Below are 22,425 nucleotides of genomic sequence, written 5' to 3' on the forward strand. Positions count from 1 at the left end.
ATGTGTTGTTCATTAATATTGAAAGCCCATGGAAGAATTGTTGCAGATCTGTTGAACATCAACACAAATTATGTTGAAAGCCCTTTATGCCCCACTGGGTATTTAGCAGTTTAAACCTGCACTTTCCTTAAAATACTGCTGAGCTATGTTGCATCTAATTACCTTTGATGTCACGTTGGTATGTTTGCTGTGAGAGGGTAGGGATAAAATTTAAATACAGGGGTTTTGTATCGCAGGCCTCTGCCACCCTGGGCTCAAAAGCATGCTCCCAGATCGCCTGTAATAAACCATATTGTAAAACTGCTAGCAGTACTGTTATGCCACTTTTTTCAATTGTCAGAGTGGATGGACCTCCACAATATTAAGAGTGCTGAACTGATGCAGACAAAAACCATTTTTCTAGGTGAACTGTTTATTTGTAAACAAACATCTGTGTATATGTACAACCATTTGTAGTTTGAGCACATCAGAAACTTCTTAAAAACTATTGCACAGTACAAACTTCCTGCAGCTTGACACCATAACAAAACAGAATACTGAAGATGTAGTCTGTGTGGCCCTCAAGTAAAACACATTTCTCAAAAGAAATAAATTTTTAAAAATAAATACCTAAATTAAATGTAGAAGCAGACTGACATGACTGTTAATAAGAGCACTCAAAAAAGGCACTTGCTTTCTCTATTTGGGAGCCAGTGGTACTATTACCATGGCACGATTTGCTTGAGCCCACAGCACTCAACTGAGACTTGATATGCAGGGTGGTTATCTTTAAGTTTCATGGAATTTATTAAACACGGACTGTTGCAGCTAACATAATTCTAGATACAGAGTGCCAAACATTATTTGCATGAGAAATCAAGACACCATAGTCAGCTGATTAAGAAAAACTCAGTTCCTAATAAAGCTTTTCAAATTGTAGACGGTAATTTTACAAGGTGTATGCACTTAGAACGAACTTCCAGAATGACACCAGTAACGAGACACATGCCATCAAACTGGCTGTAGAAATGCACTGCTGTAGCACTTACTTTTTTTTAACAGAACGCACTGTTATGCATTGAAGCACAAAAGTAACCGGAATGCCCATGTATTTCTCACATTTATGGAAAAATTTCGCAACTGGTGTCATCCTGGAAATTAATTTCAAGTGAATATGTCTTTCAAAATCACTGGCTACAATTTGCAAACTGAAATATGTGCCGTGATGTGATAAGTGAATTAATAAATTTATGAGAATCAGTTTAATGTTTCCATTTCTTGTGCTAGTAATGTCCACCTCTGAATAATCCAGCTCAAGAACAAAAATTATGCTACCTGGCACAGACAACTTAAAGATCTGTAAAACTGAAAAAGGATCACTGTACAATCCTTATTTGTTGCTTGAATGGTATGTGCCAATTTCGGTAAACGTTACATACTTCTGAAACATGGCAATCACAATAAGTGATGCTGATGGGAGCAATTTATTATGCTGCATTGCTGTTGCATGATCCAGTTGTGTTTTCCGCCATGATAACGTTCCTGCGCAGGTCATTCCATATCAAGCGACTTATTCATATTAACTACTTCAGATTTTTATATGGAAAAAAAACAGCTATTAGTGATGTGCTGGAATCAAAGTTACTCCTTGTGAGAGTTCCATTACAATTTTATTCACTGCCACAAAAAAATAACGAAAGAATTCAGAAAAAGATATGGTTTAATGCAAACATGAAAGGCACATCATTGCCATTACGAGAGATCTTTCGTTGCATTTTAAATTTAAGCCGACTTATACCTATTATTTTACTCATGTATTTTAGAAAGCAATAAGTTATTTTTACAAAGTTATGTCAAATGCAGTTTTTATTGAACTCTGACAATGGCACAGATGCACTTGCAGGTGTGCGATTCCATGCCGAATCGACCAGCGTTTTTTTGACAGCACACATATAGCTGAAACATTACTATATGTTTACTAGAGTTCAAAACTCGTTACCCACTTTTATTTATTTTTGCCAGATATTTTGTAGCACTTTGGTGACAGTTTAGTTTTCCTGCTCAGCTGAGCTAGAGGACATCAATAAACATTCTTCTTCAAATGCACATTGTATTGATCGAGGCCTTCAAATGGTGTGCGTGGAAATACGGTGAAGTGATGCAACTGCCAAAATAGCCAATTTTTTAAATATTTGAATACTTCAATTGCTTTCGGCACCGACAAAAATGAGTCAAATTGCAATCCGTTAGTTTTTTTTTTCGTAACGAAAATTCACAGGACAGAAATTAAATACAGAATGGTAGCCCAGGTGACATAGTATAGCAAAAAAATGTGAAGCTTTGAAGGTTCAGCTAATCGCCTGTAAAAGAAAACAAATTTTAATCTTTTGCAAGAAGCTTCATGTTGAAGGAAAAAACAGCTTTCATGGTTGGCCAAAAAGTGTGTGATACATTATTGGATAGCTCTACATGTCTGCTATGCATGTGTGAAGTTAAAAAAGGCATTATTTTTAAATGCGAGAAATTCTTTTTTGAAATTTTGTCAGCACCGACTTTTCTCGGATGTGCGCACTGCTTGCCGGCTGGGAATGCAGACCACAAAGCTGGCTTCGTCTCCACACAGATGACAGAGAAGCGGTGTTAGTGTCTGCATTTTATTGCCAAGGGACACATGCTCTAACGCAACGAGGCTTGTGTTTGGTGTGGGCCAGGTAAACCATACAGCCATTGCACATAAAATATCAATACGAGGTCTGTTAGAAAAGTATCCGACCTTTGGCTGAAGAAAAAAAAAAACTGGGATAACTGGAGCGTTGGAAACCTAATCACTCTCAAAGTAGTCTCCTTGGGACTCCAGCCACTTCTCCCAGCGGTGCTGCCATTGTTAGAAGCATTCCGAGAAAGCCTCTTTCCGAATGGAGTTTAGCTCAGCTGTCGTTGCAGCCATAATGTCTTCTCTTGTCTGAAATTGTGCTTCTTTCAATGGCCTCTTGATTTTGGGAAATAGCCAGAAGCCGCAGGCCGCCATATAAGGAGAGTAAGGAGCCTGTCGAACTACAGGAGTCTGGTTTTTCGCCAAAAGAGTCTGAATCAAGTGCGAGAAAAGCATTGTCGTGATGGATGCGCCAATTTCCTGTTGACAACTTTGGTATCTTGCGCCACACAGCATCACATAGGCCATGGAGGACATCCCTGTAGTAGTCTTTAGTGATTGTTTGACCCTGTGGTGCGTACCCGTGGTGTACCACACTGCGGGAGTCAAAGAAAGCAGTCAGCAACACTTTAACGTTGATGCGCACTTAGCGGTCTTTGGTTGGTGACGTGGAATGCTTCCACTGTAATGACTGGGATTTGGTTTCCCGGTCATAAACATACATCCAAGACTTGTCACCAGTGATTATGGTGTTCGTGAAGTTGAGGTCACTGTTTGTGGAATCCAGCATGTCTGTGAGACTTCAACACGAAGTTGCTTTTGCTCCACCATGAGCAGCATGGGAATGAATTTCGGGGCAAATCTCTTCATGGCCAAATCTTCGGTGATAATGGAATGTGGATAAAATGTGCTGATGCCCACCTCTTCCACAATTTCTTGGATAGTCACACGACGGTCCCGCATCACCACAGGGTTCACTTACGCAATGACCTGGTCATTTCGGCATATTGATGGCCGACTGGAGCGTGGCTCGCTCTCCACCGATGCGTGGTCGTCTTTAAACTGGTTGTACCACTCCTTAATCTGTGTGCTGCTCATAGCGCAGCCACCGAAAGCAGTCTGAATCTTCCGAATGGTTTCCACGTGGCTGTCGCCCAGTTTCTGGCAAAATTTGATGCAGTAGCACTGCTCCAGTCGCTCCGCCATTTTCCTTGCAATAAAAAAACGACGAGAGCACTGTGTACTACCTCATTCAAATGCTGCGTCCCAGCAATTCATGCTATTGGCAGGCGGGAAAAAATTCGTGCATGCGCGAAAAGGTTCAAGGGTGGCTGATGAAAACGCGCTTGTTTCATATTCATCAGGTGTCTGCAAAAAAAGTCAAATACTTTTCTAACAGACCTCGTACGTATTAATATGTGAGGGAATCCTGCAGTGTTAAAAGATATCTTTCATGCAGTTTACAAAAAGAAATATCGGCTATTATGTAGACAGTAAATCCAGGAAGAGCGCTGATATTGTTCATACAAAGCATTTTAAAGGGCATGTCGCACTGCAATGCAACACAGAGGGAGCAGGACACTTCGTGCCCTGCTCCCTGGAGCCCAATGATGATGCAAGTAGAAAACACCTTCATAATTAAGACTGAAAACCTACATAAGTGTGAACAAATTCTTGTGGTGTTGTTTGCTACCACTGTTTCAGAGCCAGAACGTGTTCACCTATAAAAGTCATATTTGCCTTGTTCAGTCTGATGTGGTCAGACACCACTGGCGACCACTTTTTGCATTCATGTTAAAAAAATACAAGTTGAGACTGCAGCTGCAGCGCTTGACGTCACCTGCCTTCGCAATGATAAAAAAGGCAGTCAGTTTGTTGAGTAGTTTTTGTGGCTAATTATATTAACAATCTTTCCTTGCTAGCTGACATGGCTTCATATATTTATGCTATATTTATGCTGTATGTGTGATCCACAAATGAACATTAGAGAAAATAATTTATTGCACTTAAAGAATACCTTTTTGTTACTTGTCACATGCATAGCAGACATGTAGGGCTGTGTAACGATGGGCGACATACTTTTGTGCCAACCTCCAAAGCTAATTTTTTACCTTCAACACGAAGCTTCTTGCAAAAAATTGGAACTTTCAGTTTTTTTAGCTGATCAACTGAACCTACAAGGCTTGAAATATTTTGCAGCTATCCCAAGTCAACCAGTCTGATTTTATATTTATTTTGTGCCTTCTGTATTTCCCTACATTAGAAGAAAATTCAAACTTTGCAAATTTTGGCAGTCACACCACTTGTCTCTTGACATGAGCATCATCTGAATATCTGGATCATACAATTTCCCTTTCAAAAGAAACGTGTATCAGTGCCTTCTAGCTTAGCTGGGCAAGAACAATAAATTTTTGCCAAAATTCAAAAAAATTTTTCCGAAGGAAAATAAATGGGGAGCAAGAGTTCGGAGTTTCAACTATATCTGTGATGGTCAAAAAAACGCTGGTTGGTTGCCCTGGAATGACTCAAGTGTATGTATGAAAGCAAATTTTCTCAAAAATTTTCTTATTGTACCTACTCAAAATCAAGCAAACTTGAAATGCTTTGCCATAGTGGAACAGTTCTTGACAAAATTGGGTGGTTTGGCATGAAATGACTTGATACTTAAAAAATATATTAATAAGGAAACACTATCCTTACTGGAACGATATCAAAAACTAACATAAAAATGTAGTGAACTATAACAAAGCACAGCACTTGTATTCTGGATTAAGCAATCCAATGTGGGCTTCTCAGGAGACTTGCATAATTAGCATAAATAAAATTAACATAAAAATGTCAAGGCATAGAAAGGCACAACATTTGTATGCTCATTTGAGAAATCCAAATTGAGCCCTTCAGGAGACTAACATAAAACATAAAAATGTCGAGAGTTACAAAAGCACAACACTTGTGTTGTGGTTTGAGCTGTCCAACTTGGGCTCTTGAGAGGCTATTGGTCCCATGCGAGAAGCGAGGCCAGAGTTCTTTACATAGGGCATGTTGGTACCAGGAAACTTGTGACACGTGAAGCCTGCAACAACAAGCCAGAACAAGTTTTAAAAAGCAACTTCTACATGCAAAAGAATGGCATGCAATATGCCCTTGTTATAATGAAATTGATTTATGTATTTGTGTAGCTTAATTCCAACTTTCCACGGGTACAGCTTCGCAGCATGACCATTTAAATTGATTCTGTGTGGCACGGGACTCCACTAAGTGTCAAATGCAGGAAAGGGCAAAGAGGAACAAAACACTGTAGCAAAATAACATTACGAATATCCTCAATGTCGAAGATGTGAACTTTGCTTGCTGAGAAACAAAATGGTGAAAAAATTCACGTTGTTCATAAATAAACCTGAACTGACAATTAAATTATTTCTTGTAACTTTCATAATTAAAATGTGCAGCATTTAACTGTGCTTTTCCATGCTCCAAATACAATACTGTCATGTCACTACAATTGAGTGTAGCTTCATTTGAAGTTAGGTTTCCTGAGTTCACATGCAATCGGAATGTACTTCTCGCCTTACAATGACTTAGGACCTTCTACATTAAAGAAGACACTGCTTACACCAAAGTATGTTTTCTGCCTCAACGATTGAATTACTGTTATAATGAGGATTCCATGTAGTTGTGCACCAAGCTGCTTAGCATGAAACATGCAGAATGTGACAGATACAAAGAAATGCTGTCTTTTAAGAGCCATATGCCATACTTCTTTAACCCTTTTAGGGTTTACTGCCGTACATCTGTGGCTGTGACGGAACGTTCTGAAAAAATTTGCCTTTTCAGAACAAAGTGTTGCCTTGCATCCCACTGGAGGTGCTGCAACCTTCTGAGGCTTCTAGAAAATATTCTTAAAGTGCTGTCGCTCCATGGGTTTCTCCAAAACTGATTTTCACTTAGCTCCTTGGTGTCTGTCATTGCAGTAATTTGGGAGTGTTGCCACAAGTTTTTGTAAGTTTCATTAACAAAAAAATTATGCTGCTTTATCCTGCGTAAAAAAATAAAACATCTAAAACTGCAAATACTGAAATGGTATTGCCACTTCATCGCTATTTAAAAATATTATTTACCACTTCATTTTCTCGGAACGTCACTCTGAAGAACTTAAATCTGCAATAAAAATATTAAGAGTGCACGAAAAGTGATTTTTGAGGCTGAACCGAATAATGCTAGAAGCAAATCAAATAATGGATAGCTTCTGAATAATGAACAGCTGATATCACAATTAATGTAAGATGAGGCTCACAACCTAGTATTATTAATGTTTGCAAGTTTCTGTCATTGTTATGTTATGAAGAGCTGTTTATTAAAAGCACAAATGGAGCAGCAAAAGGTTTCTTCACATGCACAGGACTCTTCAGTAAGCATAAATGATTGCTGTACAGCCTCTAAAGTACAGCTACTTAAGTAATGTAGCCTGGTCTGCTATTCTTACAAGTTCTTACGTTTTATGTCTATACTATGTTATTGGACGTAAAAATTTACCGTACTTTGGCTCAAATTTCATGTTTTATTGGTGTTTCGAAATATTAGAATACTCGCATTTACAAATAGTGACCATTCAAAGACTAAATTGAATAGGACACTATTCAATTCGAAAGTTTTGAGCATTTGCACACCACAAAAAATATTAACTTCTAAATTAGAGAGGCATATTTCTCCCCAAAATGTGACCCTCAACGGGCTAAACAAGAGCGACAGAAAAGCCCATTCATCTTTTTTATTAATTTAAGCCCATAATCTACTTGGCAATGGTTCATAATAACCCTGTTAACAGGTAGGTGAAGTAAGGAAGCAGGAATCAATTGGAACAATTTCAGAATGGCAGTAGTGGACATGTCCGATGGACTGTAAGAAGCTTTATACATTAGGCCCCAAAAGCCTATTTTCAATTTATTCAAGTATATGGGGAAAAGCCACATAAATATTTTTTTCATATCTTAGAATACAAAGTGATAAAGTGTGCGTTAATAAATACGAGTCATAGGTTAAGTGCTTAGAATGAGTAAGCGCCCACTAAACGTAGTACTGTTGACAGCAATGCCTGCAACTCTGTCCATGTTGTTTCTTTGATTGAAACAACCAAAAGAAAATTGCCACACCACTCAGGTTCCCTCTGCTAAAAGGCTGCTGTCTGGCATCACATGGACCTCCTTCAATATAGGAGCAACCTTAATTCGATGTGGTCTGTTAAAATTGGTGAATCTACTGTTTCACATCTCAGAACCTGGAGAGCTGTTTTGATTTCTGCAATTTGGTGAACGTGCTCCTGCTCGAGCTGAGCAGTAACCACACTTAAGCATAGCTTCTCCGCAATTCGTGTATTAGAATAACACTTTCAGGCTAATTAAACATGTCCTCCATGCCAATAGATTTGGAGCGTGCTTCACAGACAACTATTCCTTGCAATGACAGCCATGTAGCACTGCTAATGCGCCAATGCAGCTCATGTTATGTGGTGGAGCCACTAAAAACTTTCAGCAGTGAAGGCAGCTTTCAAATTTTAGAAGCATTTGTGTATGGCGGCATTACGCACTTATGATCATATGAACAGTCATTCCAAATAGTAGACTATCGTAGCACACAACTGCACACACGGGCTACTTGAAAGTCGTTTGTTATGCCAATGGCAAGTTCATAATTTTAGAAAAAAATGTGAATGTAAAAATGCAACCAGAAAGGATATATGGTACTTGCCTATAACAGCACTGACCCTGGTGGGGTCAAGAGCCCTTTTTGCCCCTTGGTGTTATTTCCAAAGGCCAAATGGCCCATGAGCTCCTCCTCTGTGAACACATGGTGAAGCAAGGCCCTTGCAAACTTTTCTGGTCCACCATGGCAGGCCATGGTAAGCTGTGCCAGGATAACCTTCTCAATGTGCACTCCTTCAACCTATGTGAACCTGCACGTTTAAGTAAATGTTAGCAAAACAGTTTTAAGCCTTTCAAGCACATTCACACAACAGCCCTACTGCAAATAAATTAAAAAAGTACCTGTTGCAAATCTAGAATGCTAAACTGGATTTCTTACAAGCTTCTTATGCTGTCCGGATGCCACGTTTCAGAAGAACAATCCAGCACAAACAAGAATAATAAACCAAAGTATCCAAACATCTAGTACTTGAAAAAGGGGAGTACCAGCGAAACACAAATGACACGCACACAAGGAAACGGCATTAGACACGGACTCCCTGTCTAACGCCTCTTCCGTGTGTGCGCGTCCTTTGTTTTGCTGGTACCCCCCTTTTTCAAGTTCATCATGCACCAACTGGCCCAAGAGCTTGAGCTAATGCACATCTAGTACTATTTATTGTGATTACCATTCTTAGGATACTTCATATTTTCAGGTCTCTATTTTCCCATCCATTTGTGTCAATAGGTAGCCCATGGTCTAATGGGGAGATTGGGCTGCTGTGTTGAGGGAAGAGTTCAAAATCAACCGTCAGAACAGCTTGGGTGACTGGTTATGCGACCCTGGGCATATGCCACTTTTCAATGAATCTCTTTCCCGCTATCTTGGGCAACTGCTGCTGCTTGTGTTTGCAAGCAGCATTAGGAGCTCGAAGAGGGACATGATTGTCGATCATTACTAAGATTACCACTACACATCATGTTCACTTGCTGTGCTCCAGATGTAATGTGTGAGGATTCCACTCCACTGTATGAAATGTACATAAGTTGCAAGGACAGTATGTGCCAACCACCACCTCAATTAAATTAATCGACTCGCAAAGCACAGGCTGCACAAGATCACGGAGTGAACTCAGAAGTTTGTGGACAGCCAGTTGATGTCCATGTCAGGGACTTCTAGGGAGACTCGGTCATTTCCTCGATGTGCATTACCGTGCCGTCACACATTGTATTACAATTCTGTCTGTCTCGTTGTACCACCGTTCTAATAGTCATCACGTATCACCACAATTCAATATATAAATAGACACTTATATCTACTGTTTATTTAATCTTTATGGAGAATACTTTGAGCATGAGTTTTTGCAAAGATCATGAATTTTACAGCTTAAAGGAGCACTAAAGCAAAATTAAATTAATTAAAATCTGGCATTTTAAGTGCCAAAATGACAATCTGATGTTTAGGCACGCCATAGTGGGGAACTCTGGACTAATTTTTACCAAATCAGGCTGCAAGGTACCTGGGCAGTTTTGTATTTAACCTCCATCAAAATGCGGTTGTTTGATCCTGTGACCTCGTGCTTAGCGGAGCTGTGCCAACACCCCTAAGCAGCTACGGCAAGAAAGCACTAAAGAGAAAAATTATTTTAGATGTATCTGTACATGACCTTCCTACAATTCAAGAGATTCACTCATACCGTGACAAGAGGCTGAGTAAACTGTAAAAGCAGCAAGAGGAAAGATTGGTGGCAGTGCTGCCTTGAAGTTACCACACCCGCTTGCTGTGACGTCATGTATTTAGATGACGTCTGTTCAGGTGTAGCAATTTTTTTTTACAAATAAAGATGTTCTTCATCATATTCCAAAAACCCAAATAAAAAGCGTCAGGAACATTTACAGAACCAATACAACCAAAGTATGAAAAAATACTTGGAATCCATGATGTGACAATGAGGTGTCAGCACGAAGATTTTGGGACGATACTCAGAAAATTAAACTTTGAGCTTTATTTTCTCTAATAATCAAGCAACTACCAAGAAATTTACAGAAGTAGTTATTTAAGACGATGCTTTATTTAAAATTCATTTAGGGTGTCATTAGTGTCCCCTTAATACAATACAAGGAATGCACTTGGCTGCGTAATAGGTTAACATGCATCACTGGTTCTCATTAAGGTAGGATTATCAGTATAGCAAAGGGCATGCACTGGCTGCTCCAGAGCGGAGCCCTTCCACTTCCCCTCAACCTTCCAATTTCCAATTTATGAGCAGTGATGCAATTTCTGTATCTTAACAAGACATAATGCCAAGATAGAGCATGTGGTGACCAGCACTTCGCACCATCCAGCTCGGCATCAATCTTTTTGGAATTTGGCCCTTGAAATGCAGAAAGCCCCGATCATTGCTCGTTCTTCAGCCAACTTTCTCGAAGGGTGCTGCTGTTCTGGTTTGATACATCTAGCAGTGCACTGCTGTATGACATAGGCCATTATACCTTCGTTCTGGTAAAACTATAAAGATGTTCACTCATGTAGACCACTAATGTCCACACTAAGTTTAATATCAGGCATATACACTGAAAAAGACACATTCTGCGTTTAATATGTTCACAAGTGACACTGAATTCACTCCCAGTCCCGGTGCAGTTGTTAAGTCTTTCAGCTGAGTGCTTAAAGGCACCATGTCTCCTAATGAAGGCACTCTGCACCAATTGATCACTGGAGCAAATTCCTTGCAGTTGCATCAGCAATGTTGTTTTTTTTCCTGCTTCCTGCAATACATTTTCACGGCATCACTGTATTTGATCATGGTGACGCTACAGAATGGATGACCAAAGAATTCACCTTTAGCGGGCCAGCTGGGGCGTCTCCCAGCTCACTTTGAATCTGAAAAAAGATGTCAGTATTAAAACGTGAAGCCACGATGCAGCAAAAGCGACAATCAAAAGAGCTACATGGACCATTAGGCTGACATAAATGGACGGATACAAATGACTACTCATCGAATACACGAAAGTGTGGCCGCTCTTGCCAATGGCAGTGTGAGCTTGTCAAATAATTTATTTCACATTCCTCTACTTATTTTAAAAATTATTTCCACGCATCTACTTAACTGTTATGGCCACATATTAAAGGCAGCTCCTTCATATAAGGCCCCAGTGTTACATTCTTTTACTCCCCGTCTACCTGATGCTACTGAAGTTTTGCTTACACTCAAAGAAAGAATTTCACAGACCTGCTCTTTCGACAAAAAAACATTATTCCAAGCTTGTGGCAAAGCGTCGTCATTTAGTTCACAACGATGCGCTCCCCTTTCAATCTGCTCACTGTGTAGTGCTCGGATTCAAAGCAAAAATGGCTTTTCGACATAACTAGCTACTTCTATGGTCACAAGAAACAATGCTAATTATTGATGTTTATGTTGCCGATAACATATACATGCCGCCTCGAAACACAGTGGGACGACAAGGCAGATATGCCAGGCATTTATCTCGTTCCTTTACTGATTTTAAAACTTTGTTACATCAGTCAGTTACTAAAGTGCGAAAAGCTGAAATTTCACGCTGTTACATTTCTTTAATGTTCTATCCCAGTAAAGTAGGACCTGGAGTGCCATGAAATCTGCCTTTCCGTGAATGCAGAGCACCTACGCGAAGCCGTTTGGGCGAAGCACTCGATGGCACCGAACGGAGAAGATAAAAAAAGAAAGTTGAATGCGCGCTAACAGGTGGAAAACAAAACACACGCGGTTGGCAAGGCGTATAACTCGGTGATTTCGCAGCACTCTGTGGCATCACCCCTATTGTATGTCACGTATCGCATAGAATCGCGTGTACACACTTGAAAATTTTTATTATTGCGAGGCAGCCTCCTCTGTGTTTTCCGGTCGCGCGAACGTCGGCCGCACGGCGTGACAGATAGTGGCGTTGAAGCACCGCGGTGTCACTCGATCCTGAAGGGAACAGCGCAACAGAATACATTTTCGCTGATCCCACCGCCCCCCCCCCCCCCCACCCCTTTGTTGCTACAGCTCACTCACACGCCTTGTACTAGCTTGGCGCAAACGAAATATCTTCGATTACAGTACAGATCGGATGGTTTCACGTCGCATTGTTATGCGCTCATTAATAAGGCTAACTCAATCGGTGCTCGAACACCGTATCAGAAATCATGGCGTACAACAGTCCTGTTTTAGCTGGCACCACATAGCTGCCTTACGTCACCACAAGCGGAGAGTAAAGTTAAACCAGGACAAAGCTCCACGTTATATATCACAAATCTAGTGCTGTACAACCAATTCTCGCAACGGAAGGATAGTGCTAGGAATGAAAACTAGAAAAGAGGCGCGCGGAAAACACGCACAGGCGCTGAACTCATTTCCGGGCTCCCGTACACCGCTTCGCAATGGACGAACAAGGGGAATTCGAAACATCAACTCACCTTTGATGACGCTGAGTCGGAGGCGATCATGGCGATCTTCGAGGCAACAAGCCCATAAAAAGCGAGCAACACGCAGGAATATTCCAAAGATGTCACAGCGAAGCACACAAAGAACGCAGAAAAGCAGGAAGCTTTCAAGCGAACAGCGTACACGAACTCGCCGGAATGCTCCAAGCATCAACACCGCAAACGCGCAATCATACATGTACACTCATACAAATACACGCTTATATTATCATAAATTGTACTATTTGATAACAAATTCTGTGATGTCATGTTATTACAGAACAATTGTTGCGCTTTGCATGTGTATGAAAGTTTTTTGCTTCACTTCTTTGATGAACTACTTTCTTTGGCGCAGTAACGCGGTGCACCGGCCGGAGCTAATGGAGTGCGCGGGAAAACGCGCCAAATTCAAACGTCGCAAACGCCGTGCTAATTTGTGCGCGCACAGTTTTAGTCGTTTGGATTTTAAAAAAAAGTAATGTGTGCCTCAACCATGCGAACTGAACTATTGACCAGAAAAGTACAGAAACGTCGCTGTTTGTGCTTCTTATTTCGACGTCACAGCAAACTGCAGGCGGTCTGTCGTCCCATTCTTTTAAACATTTGTGTATGTGCTTCTGCGCTGCGCGATTTGTCACCGAGAACGTATAGCAGCGCAGATTCTGCTTGGTGGCCGAGCAGATTCCCAACACTATCGCCAGCAACCCGTCTACGTCACAGAAAAGAATGTGGCCTCCATGTGAAATATGAGCACGATGACATACATATCAGCCAAGCTTTTCGTTTCGTTCTGTGCGTGCTAACGGGTAACATCTAAGCGATACACACTCTGTAAAAACGATGTTCACTCCTTTATCCGCCGCACCCGCCGTGGTGGCATAGTGGCCTGAGGTGTTGCGCTAATAACCCGAGTGCTTGGGATCTAATGCCGGTCGGGGCGGCTGCATTTCGATGGAGGTGAAATGCAAGAACGTCCGTGTACTGTGCGTTCGGTGCAGGTTAAAGGACCCCAGATGGAGAAAATAAATATGGAGTTTCTTACTACGGTGCGGCTCATAATCAAAGCGTGGATCTGGCACGTCAAACCCCAGATTTGAATTTTGTTAACGTTCTCCGCCACCTTGACCATATTTAACATGGAGGCATGCAATGCCGTTTCCTAACACACAGCCAGGGCACTGCCCCCTTATAATGGACGCCGATGGAAATGCAGGATGCGTCCAATCATCGGTTGTTTGTCACTGCTAGTAGGGACGTTTGTCTTCTCAAACTGCATATATATATATATATATATATATATATATATATATATATATATATATATATATATATATATATATGCAGGGTGTTTCTTCCTGCTAACTTTAGGCCGAGTGTAAACTCTATGCATTCTATGACGACGCGACTAAATGCATGCTGCTCCCTTTGGTATGTAGCGTGTCGGGCTATTTCTGTGTTTTGCTTAATTAGCTAATTAGTCAAGGATAATTAACCAACTTCTGAAGCAAGGAAGTTAGGAAAAAAAATCCAATTAGAAAGTTGCAGAGCAGTTGGCAACACGTACGAATAAACCGTTTCTGTCTTTCTATGTGTTAAGCATTAGTGTTTTTCAGCTTACTGCGTATGCTCGTGAAATACAAAAAGCACCACATGACATGCCCGCCTGCGAGTCGTGATTTCACTGCTCCTAAGCCTTCCACGCACAAACGAAAACATACCATTTAACCGGTGTGAACACTCGTCTGCTTATCGCCATCATGAACCGCAGCGAGGGAAGCACGTCACTGGCGTCAATACCTCAGCCAACGCCTTCGTCACTGCCCTGTCGCCTTTTAAGCGGCAGCACACCCTGCTCGATGGTATGCTCGTTTGAGAGCGCTGCAAGCACGGCGCGCAAGCGGGTATGTCAGGTGATATTTTTTGTATTTTGCGGGCATCCGCAGTAAGCTGAAAAACAATAACACTTAATAGATAGAAAGTTAGAAATGGCCTAATCGGACGTTTTACAAAGTGCTCTTGAACTTTCTAATTGGAATTTTTCGCCTAACTTTGTTCCTTCAGAATGGCTAATTTTCTTGCCTAATTAACTACTTAGGAAAAATACAAGAATAGCGTAACACATACAAGAGTGAGCAACATGCATTTGGTCACATCGTCTTATGGTGCATCGGCATATTTTTAAACTCTGAGTAAAGTTAGCTGAAACACGTGTATATACATCTATGGTTCAAGTAACGTGAAACAACACCCTGTATATATGCAATGGTGACAAGTGATCAGTAAAGCAACATATATATGCAAAAAACGCACACATACGTATGTTCGTGTGTTTTTCACATATACTTCGAAACTCAATATTGCTCGTGACTCAATCTTATTCAACAATAAGTTAACAACATTTAGTAAACGACTTTATTGTTGAAAACTACTCAACAATGGTTCAATACTCAATACTATTCAACAATATGTCAAGAGAATTTAGTCAACGACTTTATTGTTGAAAATTACTCAACATTGGCTCAATAATACTCAATACTATTCAACAATATATCAACAGAATTTAGTCAACGACTTTATTGTTGGAAACTACTCAACAATGGCTCAATAATACTCAATACTATTCAATGATATATCAAAAGAATTTAGTCAACTACTTTATTGTTGAAAACTACTCAACAATGGCTCAATAATACTCAACACTATTCAACAATATACCAACAGAATTTAGTCAACGACTTTTTTGTTGTGACCTGCCCAACAACTTTACTGTTGAATTATTGCTCTGTGGTTTCAATATTTGTTGAGGTATTGTTGAAAGGCTATTGAGTCAACAATTCGTCAACAATATGCCAACAACATTTCAACAGTCATTTTCATAAGGGCCATGCTGATTATGAAAAAGGAAGTTGTTAGTCTCAAGATGTCTGTAAATCTGCGAAGCGATAATGTGTTCAAGCAACTTGCAGGGAATGCATGTCAATGAAATGGGACGATAATTCTCACAGGAGTTCCTGTTGCCATTTTTAAATACAGGTATAACTTTCGCCATCTTCCAATCTCCGGGAAGGTGGCCTGTCGCAAGTGATTGTCTGAATATGTAAAAAAGAATTTTGCTAGATATTTCTACGGTATTCTTTAAAATCTTTGAGTTTATACCATCTATGTCACATGAAGAAGACATTTTAAGGTTATTTATGAGAGAAGAGAGGCCCTCCAAAGTGACTTCAATAGGTTCCATGTATCAAGCTCTATCTTCGCATTTTTATATCCCATTGTATCTTTGCATTTCTAATGTACGAGGGCTGGTCAAATGAAAGTGAGCCTACCCACCCTGCGCAATAATGGTTCGGTTCATTATCTGTGAGGCATGTGCGTAGAAGAGAGGGATGTCTCATTTACAAAAGTGACAAGCAGGTGTGAGGATTAAGGTTCTGTAATCCTCACACATTCGGTTGAACATGGTTGCGCGACATATTGGAAACTCCAAAAGTTGAACAGCGTGGTGCCGTGAAGTTTTTGACTGCTGAAGGTATTTCGTAAAAAGAAAATAGTCGTCGTAGGGCAGCCGTGTAGTGGAACATGGCATTTTATTGGTCATTGTGAAGCATTGGAGCAAACGGTTCAAAGGGGGACGCGAAAGTTGCAAAGACGATCCAAGACGGGACTAAAGCCATCGTGAAATAACCCTTAACAAAACTGCAAAAGTTGATGAGGTGATGAGACAAGAACGGAGGATAAGCATCGATGAACTGGCAGAGCGTCTGAATATCAGTCACGATTCGGTGCACGCTATAATTCATGAACATCTCTGTCATCGGCTTTTGTGTGCGCAATGGATGCCCAAGAAGATGAGACGTTAGGCGCTTGCTTGACTGATCTGATCCGGTATCACAATGAGGGTGACGACTTCTTGTATGCAATTGTGATCGGGGACGAACCATGGTGCCACTACTACGAGCCTGAAACACGAAGGCAAAGCTTACAGTGGAAACATTCGAATTCACCATGCCGAAAGAAAGCAACGGCCATCATTTCCGCCGGAAAGGTGTTGTCGACTTTTTTTGCGATCGTCGGGGACCATTACGGATAGAATTTGCTAAGTCTTGAGAGACCATCAATTGTTTCCGATACTGTGAAACGCCGGAACGGCTGCGTATTGCAATCAAGAAAAACGATGTGGAAAATTGACGAATGAGGTCATCTTGTTCCACGACAATGCCCGTCCCCACATCACTGATGTATTTAATGCAAAACTGGCAGCTTACAAGTGGGAAACGCTGCAACATCCGCCACACAGCCCAGACCTGTCGCCTTGCGACATGCACATTTTGTGACAACCGAAAAAAAAACTGAAGGGAACCACGTTCGTGTCGGACGATGACGTGAAAGAGTCATTTGCAGCCTTTTGAAGGAGCAACCCAAGGAATTTTATGAGAGCGGAATCACGCGATACCTTAGTCAATGGGTCAATTGTCTAAAAGCTCATGGAGACTACTTTTAAATAAAGTATCCCGTTTGTCATATATATGCATTGGCTCACTTTCATTTGACTCGCCTTCGTGTATATTGCAGAACTCGTACTTTTTATACGTGCTCTCTGTTGCGACTATAATTTCGGCGTAATTACTCACTATACACGACCTCTGACAACTGCTCCTGAGTAATACATTGGAACAAATGCCAGCGCTATCGATATTTTGCACTGGCCGTTGCATACGTACATGAGTGTAAACACCGTTCTTGAATGACAAATTTTCATTAACATATTTGTCCTCAACTTATTCATTTCATGGCCTTTACATATTTCATATCAGGGCATGCACTGCTTTGCTGGTTTTGAACTGATATAGTTCTAAAGTTTGTGCGATATTTTCTTTACTTATTAAATAGACGAAAGACATGGAAGCATTGATATCAGTTATTTTGGACACAATTTCTGGCACGTACGAGTACATTCTTTTATGAAGAATGATATATTTTACTTGTTTTTACGGTGCGGAGTGTTCAAGAATTCGTTCGCAGCATCTTTGACAATGGCAATGAAATTATTATTGATGTATTTGATCCCTCGACAAATTGTTTAAGAGGAATCTTTAGCTGGGGCCCCACTTCGACGTGGCCTATTCAAATATATGTAAAACGCAGAAACACTTTTCTGAGATAACCTCTGGATCGCTTTTAATGAAATTTGTTTCATTTGAGAGAGAAAGTTAAATTGTAGTGTCTGTTGGAAGCGGAATTTCGATTTAGGGCCTGAATTTTGTTTAAAATATTTCGAAAAATTTGAAAGTTCGAAAAGAATAGGAGCACGACGTTTACAAATTAACACATATTGAGGTATTGTCAACGGCATCTATTATAACAGTCAAAGCGAATAAATTTGGTATGTAAATTTGTATCTTACGTGAATTGGTTACGTTGTATATAAAGGTTCAGCAAAAGCCGTGTTTCCATAATACTAAATTTTTTAGATTCATGTGTAACATACTAATTTTGTCCGCTGTAAATGTGCTATTAGATGAAATTCACAGAATTGTTATATCATTTTTCATTGTGGAGTTACAGAATTTTAAACATGGTACTTTCGATTTCTGAATATTTGCGATTTTGGCCAATTTTTAATAACATATGTTACGTAGGAAGACGCAGACGAAAAAGCTATGGACAAGTATATTTACAAGAAAATACGCTGCGCTTGGTCAAGAGGCAACAGCCCGCGCTAGCTTCCAATCGTCGTCGTCGTCTTACTGCTCGGCTCTTCGTCATTGGAAATGCTATCCCGTAGCACTATCCCCGGCGGCAAAAGCGCCATCCCGGAGCGACTAAAGGCCGGACTCTGAAGCAGTGTAGTAGGTCTTGAGCCTACTGACGTGAACGACATCACTAAATGCCAGAGTAGATGACGAGGTTGAGCTCACAGGAGTAATTTCGGGTGTCACAGGCGTCACCTGGCGCAGCACGCGGTAGGGCCTTGCGTATCGCGAAAGGAGCTTTTCTGAAAGTCCGACGTGACGGAGAGGGCGACCACAGGAGCACGAGTGTACCAGGCGAAAACTGTACGTCACGATGGCGGGCGTTGTACTGACGCTGCTGCGTGTTTGCGAGTCCGTCAGTGGAGCACGGGCAAGCTGGCGTGCATGTTTGGCGGGGGCGATGGCGTCACGCGCATACTCAGTTGTTGAGGTCGCAGCAGGAGGAAGTATCGTGTCAAGGGGCAAGGTCGGTTCGCGACCGTACAGTAAATAAAATGGAGAAAATCCGGCGGTGTCGTGCCGAGAAGAATTGTGATGTAAGGAAGGGCAACGTCCCAGTCGTGGTGGTCCTTCGAAGCGTACTTGGACAGCATGTCGGTAAGAGTACGGTTTAACCGCTCTGTCAGGCCATTAGTTTGAGGATGGTATGAGGTAGTCAGCTTCTGTTGAATAGAGGAGGAAAGCACAATGTCGGCGATAACTTTCGAGAGGAAGTTACGACCACGGTCAGTAAGCAGCTGTCGCGGGGCGCCATACACTAAGATAATGTCACGCAAAAGTAAGTCCGCGACGTCAGTGGCGCAACTGGTAGGGAGAGCCTGCGTGATAGCGTATCGGGTGGCGTAATCAGTTGCGACGGCTACCCATTTGTTCCCAGTGGATGACGTGGGAAAGGGACCGAGCAGGTCTAATCCAACACGAAAGAATGGTTTCACAGGGACGGTGATCGGCTGGAGATGACCGGCAGGTAGCACCTGAGGTGTCTTCCGACGCTGGCAGGGATCACAGGCAGCAACATAGCGTCGAACGGAGTGAGCGAGACCAGGCCAATAGAAGCGGCGGCGGACGCGGTCGTACGTGCGGGTTACCCCAAGATGTCCTGCAGTGGGTGCGTCATGCATCTCAAAGAGCACAGTCTCTCGTAGCTGTTTTGGCACGACAAGAAGGAGATTAGAGCCGTCAGGAAGGAAGTTCCTTCGATACAGAATGCCGCCCTGGAGGACATATCGGCGAACGGATGCGTCGGTAGGTGGAGAGCGCAGACGCTCGGTAAGTGCTCGCAGCGATAGGTCTCGGTACTGCTCATCGGCAATGATAGCGAAGGCAGACACAGAGAAAATGCCGTTGGCGCGACTACTGTCGGCGTCGTCAGGCTCGTCGACCGGGTAGCGAGACAGGCAGTGAGCGTCCTTGCGTGGTCGGCCAGATTTATAGGTGACAGTATACCAATATTCTAGGAGGCGTAAGGCCCAGCGGCCAAGTCTTCCTGTAGGATCTTTCAGTGAGCATAACCAGCAAAGCGTGTGATGGTCTGTAACAACGGAAAAGGGTCGGCCATATAAGTATGGGCGGAATTTCGCAACCGCCCAAACTAGGGTCAGACACTCACGCTCAGCGATGGAATAGTTGCGCTCCGCGGGTGAGAGGAGCCTGCTGGCGTAAGCGATAACACGGTCGTGGCCACGCTGGCATTGTGCTAGTACTGCGCCAATTCCGTGACTGCTGGCATCAGTACGGCCTTCGGTAGGCGCAGAAGGATCGAAATGGGCCAGAACGGGAGGCGTTGTGAGAACGTCGATTAGATGCGAGAATGCAGAGGCCTCGTTATCGCCCCACTGGAAAGGGGTGTCTTTTTTCAAAAGCTGGGTTAGTGGTCGTGCTATGGCGGCGAAATTTCTCACGAAACGGCTGAAGTACGAACAAAGGCCGATGAAGCTGCGCACATCCTTGACACACTTCGGAACAGGAAAGTGCGTAACAGCATGGATCTTGCCTGGGTCCGGTTGCACTCCGTTCGCGTCAACGAGATGTCCAAGGACGGTAATCCGCCGACGGCCGAATTGACACTTCGGTGTGTTGAGTTGCAGACCGGCTCGACGAAAAACGTCCAGGACTGCTGAGAGGTGCACGAGGTACGTAGCGAACGTTGGGGAGAATACGATAACGTCGTCCAAGTAGCACAGGCACGTGGACCATTTGAAACCGTGAAGAAGGGAGTCCATCATGCGTTCAAAAGTGGCAGGGGCGATACATAGACCGAACGGCATCACTTTGAATTGATAAAGACCGTCGGGTGTTACAACAGCAGTTTTCTCGCGGTCGAGGTCGTCCACGGCAATCTGCCAGTAGCTGGAGCGAAGGTCAATAGAGGAGAAATAGCGAGCACCGTGGAGGCAGTCAAGGGCGCCATCAATCCGAGGTAGGGGATACACGTCCTTTTTGGTAACCCTGTTAAGGTGCCGATAGTCCATGCAAAAGCGCCATAAGCCATCCTTTTTTTTGACCAGTACAACAGGTGACGCCTATGGACTATATGATGGTTCAATAATGTTCTTGGCAATCATTTTGCGAACTTCTGCGTGAATAACTTGACGCTCAGCTGGTGACACTCGATACGGGCGGCGATGAATAGGAGGGGCATCGCCGGTATTAATGCGACGTTTGACAGCTGTAGTTTGGGCCAAAGGACGATCGCTAAAGTAAAAAAATATCGTGGTTGGAAAACAGAACGCGGTAGAGTTCACGAGCGTGCTCGGACGGCAAGTCGGGCGCAATCATTTTCTGTAAGTCAGCGATGGTACAACTTGCCGACTGCGATGGTAGAGGAGTATCGGATGAAGTGTCGTCTACTGTAATGGATGCTACTGACTGATCCTCGAATGAGCAAAGCTGGGCCAGAGACATCCCGCGTGGCAGCACTTGTGTCGTGAAGCCAAAGTTGACCACTGGCAGGCAGACGCAATTCGCCGTAATAGATAAAACTGTATGGGGTACTGTGATCCCGTTTGTAAGGAGGACGTCTTGCATAGGAGCCGCGATGTAGTGACCATCGGGGACTGGCGGGGATGACACCAGGTCAACGTAGGTCAGTGCCGAAGGTGGCAAGCGAACGAAGTCGACGGAATGAGGCGGCTGGGGTGTGGTTCAGCAGGATCCAGAACAGGGAGGTCAAGGCGGAGAGTACTGGCGTAACAATCGACGAGAGCAGAATGTGCGGAGAGGAAGTCTAAGCCGAGGATGATGTCGTGGGGACAGTGGGCGATGACTGTAAATAGCACGATAGTGGAGCAATCGGCGAAGGAGACGCGGGCGGCACACATACCAATTACAGGGGCCTTACCGCCATCGGCGACACGGACAACAGACGTCGTGGCAGGTGTGATTATTTTCTTGAGGCGAATGCGAAGGTCAGCGCTCATTACCGACAAATGCGCCCCAGTGTGTATAGGACCAGATACAGAAACACCGTCGACTTACACATCAAGAAGGTTCAGACGGAGTGGGTAACGTCAGTAGAGGATTTGGTGGCGTAGGGAGCGATGCAGTGTCACCTCGAGGCGCTGCATCGTCTAGTTTGCCGGCTGGGAGCGGCGTCCGAAGAGAGTCGGCGAGATAGAGCGACGGGGCTGGGGAGAGCGAGATTGTCGTCGTTGGGGCGAAGGCGAACGAGAATAGGAGCGGTTCGGTGCAGGAGAATCAGCAGCGGCGTTATCGGAGCGTGCGGCATAGGGATGAGAAGGGCCACCTGGGGGGCGAGAGTAGGCAGTATAAGTAGAGCGGGTCGGGGAACTCCAGCGACTGCGACAGTGCCGAGAAATGTGCCCGATTCGATGGCAGTGGAAAAAAATGGGCTTGTCGTCAGCAGTGCGCCATTCAGATGGGGTGCGGAAACGTGGTGGGTAAGAAGATGCGGGATGG

At 43.0% G+C, this 22,425-nt stretch overlaps 1 protein-coding gene and 1 long non-coding RNA gene across 2 annotated transcripts in view; one reads left to right on the plus strand and one right to left on the minus strand.

Annotated features, from left to right (window-relative positions):
- The window catches only part of LOC139048130 (uncharacterized), a 424,803-nt gene that overhangs the window by 12,445 nt on the left and 389,933 nt on the right, over positions 1-22,425 (plus strand). The gene's annotated exons all lie outside the window — the stretch shown is intronic.
- LOC139048129 (uncharacterized) lies at positions 1,883-12,955 on the minus strand. The gene is made up of 4 exons (XR_011507554.1): positions 12,749-12,955; positions 11,153-11,194; positions 8,378-8,582; positions 1,883-5,705 (listed from the first exon to the last, which is right to left on the minus strand). It is a non-coding gene; the product is annotated as an uncharacterized lncRNA (long non-coding RNA).

Source organism: Dermacentor albipictus, chromosome 7, assembly GCF_038994185.2.
Source record: "Dermacentor albipictus isolate Rhodes 1998 colony chromosome 7, USDA_Dalb.pri_finalv2, whole genome shotgun sequence".
Lineage (NCBI taxonomy): Eukaryota > Metazoa > Arthropoda > Arachnida > Ixodida > Ixodidae > Dermacentor > Dermacentor albipictus.